This window comes from Rhinolophus sinicus, linkage group LG05 (assembly GCF_036562045.2).
Source record: "Rhinolophus sinicus isolate RSC01 linkage group LG05, ASM3656204v1, whole genome shotgun sequence".
Lineage (NCBI taxonomy): Eukaryota > Metazoa > Chordata > Mammalia > Chiroptera > Rhinolophidae > Rhinolophus > Rhinolophus sinicus.
The window spans coordinates 67308849-67313334 of record NC_133755.1 but is presented as its reverse complement, the minus strand read 5'-3'; positions in this window follow the sequence as shown (position 1 = coordinate 67313334).

Genomic DNA, 4486 nt, shown 5'->3' with positions numbered 1-4486 from the left:
CTGGAGGTCAGGTTTGGGACATGTGGCTACCGAGAAGGAAGAGCTTCCTCTCCCCCATGTTGAGACCATCCCCAATTTCTGTTGAGTTTACCACATCAACACTCTTCAACTGCCCAGTTATGGCTCTCTCCACTGTTGCCATGGTCATCTCCCTACTGGGCACCCACAGGATGTTCTGGCCTGTCTGTTATCTGTTACATGGGCTATAGAATCCCAGCTCTTTTTTAGAAGCAGATGTTTGATTCTGTGGGGTAGAATCACTGGGCAGAGGCAGCAGTCTAGGGCATTTCTTTTAAACCGGGTTCTTCAAGAGAATTATGCCCTACACAGTACAACAGGAGTGCATATTTCCTCTAGTTTCCAAGAGCAGTGCCTAGCTAGGACCATTCTAGTTGCACAGGGGAAAAGTAAGTTGACTATGTTCAATGGATGTTTCATGATATTAGGGCTCACTTTTCTCCTGGAACTGAAATTAAGAAATACTGGTCTAAAATAAGGGCTCTAAAAAGTAAAAATGATGCACCAAATTTCAACCTTCTCATTCCTTCCAAGGACATTTTTTTTTTCTTTTTGGACCTACAAAAACACCACAGGTATCAGAATGGAATAAGAACCTGTGGTATGTCCAAGGCCTTACCTGTTAAACTCTCTGGTATGTAAGGAAAAAAATCTTTCTTTCCTCATGCAAGGAAGGGTCTCCAAGTCATGACCAACCTAATTTTCTTCACCATCACCATTACCATCACCATCCTCTCTTCCCTATCACTGTCTCCAGAACATTAGAAAGGACCTGATTTCCTGGCTGGTTGTGCTAAGCACCACATACGAGGACTGACGATTAAGTTCGTGAACTTGTTGCAACAATGTTGTTAAACTTTTTTTATATCAAAGGGATTATTCATTATGAATTTGCACCAACTGGACAAACACTTAACCAAGTTTACTGTTTGGAAGTGCTGAAAAGGCTGCGTGAAAAAATTAGACAAAAACGACCTGAACTTTTCGCCAACAATTAATGGCTCTTGCATCACGACAATGTACCAGTTCACACGGCACTGTCTGGGAGGCAGGTTTTAGCCAGCAAAAAAATCACTGTATTGGAACACCCTCCCTACTCACCTGATCTGGCCCCCAGTGACTTCTTTCTTTACCCGAAGATACAGGAAATATTGAAAGGAAGATATTTTGATGACATTCAGGACATCAAAGGTAATATGCCAACAGCTCTGATGGCCATTCCAGAAAAAGAGTTCCAAAATTGCTTTGAAAGGTGGACTAGGTGCTGGCATCAGTGCATAGCTTCCGAAGGGGAGGACTTAGAAGATGATCGTAGTGATATTCAGCAATGGGGTATGTAGCACTTTTTCTAGGATGAGTTTGCGAAATTAATTGTCATCCTCGTATGTGGGTAAGAACAAACATAACCTTTTAAGAGCTTACAAGTACAGACATTATGCTGGGCGTATAAAATCTAATTGTACAAACATATATATAAATCAACTTACATTTTTAAGACAAGATAAAGCTTATATTGTTAATAAAATACAGAAAGTTATAAGAAAGAAAAAAGTGTATATATATACCGGGGTGCCAAAAAAAAATCTATACACTTTTTAAGTGTGTGTAGATTTTTTTTTGGCACCCTCTGTATTAGTGTGTATATATATATATATATACATACACATATACATATATGTATACATACATTTATATACACACACAGATATATTAGTATATCTACACGAAATTCATACAATACAGAAATAGAAAGTCTTTGATGTACAAATGAAAAGTGAAAGTCTCTTTCCCTTCTTCTTCAAGTCTCTCTTCAAAAAGGTAACAATTGTGAAATTTTCCTGATTCCTTCCAGAAATTAAAAAAAAATGCCTATATGTATAACTGTTAATGTCACTGCACACACAAACTCACATACAAATAATTTACAGGGGGATCAAAATATACAGACATAAAAACTAGCTTTTCTATATAATACCTGTGGAGATTTTTACAATCAGTACAAGCAGACATGCCCTTTCTTTGTGCTGGATGCATAGCATTCCACTATTTGGGGTTACGGGCTAGATTGCATCCCCCAGAATATATGATGGAGTCCTAACTGTTAGTACCTCAAAGTATGATCTTATTTACAGATAGGGTCTTTACAGAGGTAATCAAGTTGAAATAAAGTGAGGTCATTAGGATGGGGTCTGATCCAAAATGACCGGTATCCGTACGAAAAGGGGAGATTTGAACGCAGAGACAGACACACGTAGAGGGAAAGTGACATGAAGAGGCACAGGGAGAAGGCATTCATCTATAGGCCAAGGAGACAGGCCAGGAAGAGATCCTCCCCTCACAGCCCCCAGAAGGAACCAACCCTGCCACCCCCTTCAGCTTGGGCTTCTAGCTTCCTGAACTGTGAGAAAATGCATTGCTATTGTTTAAGAATACCTAGTCTGTAATACTCTGTTCTGGCAGCCCTCAGAAGCCAAGTATATACACGATGCATCAACATTTATGTTTCTAGTCCTTTTGATGGACACTTGGTTCCAGAAGAATATTTTTAATGTAGTAGGCAAACTGGAATCAAAAGAATCTCTTCCAGTAAGTTCTTTTTAGTGAAACAAGCAATTCTTTTGGGGGTATGAATACTTATCCATCAACTTTTCAGATTTGATTGTATTTTAACCCATCAAGCTTTCTTAAAGTGAGCCCACCTATAAATAAGGTGCCTATTGAGGTAGACCAAGTGTAGTCACAGGTTTTATACGTCACAGTGAGGCCGTGAGCAAAAGAGAGCTGGGTGACATTGTTAGGAATCTTCTGGTTATAAGAGACAGAAGCTCCACGTGAACTGGCCTAAGGGAAGAGGAAACTAATACTAAGGATAGTCTGGTGTCTTGCAGGATCTAAGGATAGCTGGGCTTCAGGGAAAATCGAGACCAGGGACCCAGACACTATCCAAACCCTCTCCCTCTGACTTTAGTTCTACTCCTATCTACATATTTCGCCAATTCTCTTTTTCTTCTGGAGAGCACCTTCCTCCATTTTTGTGGCTTACGAGTTAGAGAGCCTGGTTTTGAAAGGACTCTGCTGGCCTTAGCTGGGGTCAGGTTGCTATGTCAGGACCTACCTGTTAATCCCAAGTAGAGTCACTGTGTACTCACCTGACTGCAACCTGGGGAACCATCTGGATGATGGGTGGTGTGGTAGGGTGGGGGAGGGAGTGCTGCTGTAGGAAGGAGGTTTTGAGAAGACAGTCACCTGGCTTTCCTCATTATTTTGATGGATGCTTCCTGGAAGAGGGTCCTAGGCAGCTCCTTGGGACACAGAGAAGACTCCCTACCACCAAGCAGAGTTACCTTTGACAGTGTGGGGCCCACCAAGCACATCCCTCCCAAGGCCCCTGCAGCTGTGAGGTCCTTCCAGGCAGAAGTGGAAAGTAGCAGAAACCACTGTCAAAATAAGGCCGGGCTCTGCCTGCAGGAAAATTCATGTTGTGGTGATAACTCAGTGCCTGCCAAGCGAAGTACCAGTTAGGAGATGTCCCTGGCATGCAATTTAAAGACTAACTCCACTAGCACTGGAGGTGATTTAGAAAAATACCTTGGCCACGTGCTTTCCAGAATGTTATATACTCACAATGAATCATCCATACTCAGCCCAGGGAGGATTTACTTACAATCCCATCCTGTGTTGCTTCTTTTAAAACAGCCTTCTTTTCTGGTTGCTATTCAAATTCAGCAAAATAATCAACTTGATTCTTTTTTTTGAAGCCGAGGAGGAATGTTTCTATAGCTGAACAGTTTCAGACAGGAAGAAGGGACGTAGCACACAGCGCCTTACAATACAGTGACGGCAGCCAATTACCCTTATTTACTGGGAAAACGGCATTTATCTGTGAGGGCTATAAAATAATTTGTCCCACCAACTGTACCCAGCTTGTAGGCAAAAACAAACATCTAAAATGACACACGCAGAAAAGTTTCTGAGTCACCTGACAAGATCACGCCAACCAAGCGTCCTTGACCTCTGTGTTTCTAAGTGGAAAGGTCTCTGTTCACACCCAACACTGGGGTTTTAGGGGAGATGGATGTGATGATGTGAGCTCTGCTTTTCTAAATCCGGCACCCTTGCTTGCCCGTGGTGTTGTATTTGGAGAACCATTCATGCTGACCCGGTTCCCTCTCCAGCAAGCACCCAGAGCAAGAGGCCTGTCTGTGGTTGCCTAAGCACAGTGTTTAGTGGTTAAAAAATGCCCATCTGCCCCCAGTCCTAAGGTAGCTGCTTCTGCTCAGGCGCCAGATCCTGATGGCACAACATGGGCTCTGGAGCAACTGACCCACAGTCACCTCTCAGCTCTGGGACCCGCAGCACGGTCTCGGAAAAGCTCTCTGTATCTTGTCTCCTCATTGGTTAAATGGGGACACTCACAGTGGTCCGATGCCATAGAGCTGCTGTGCTGGTTGAATGAGACCATCTATGC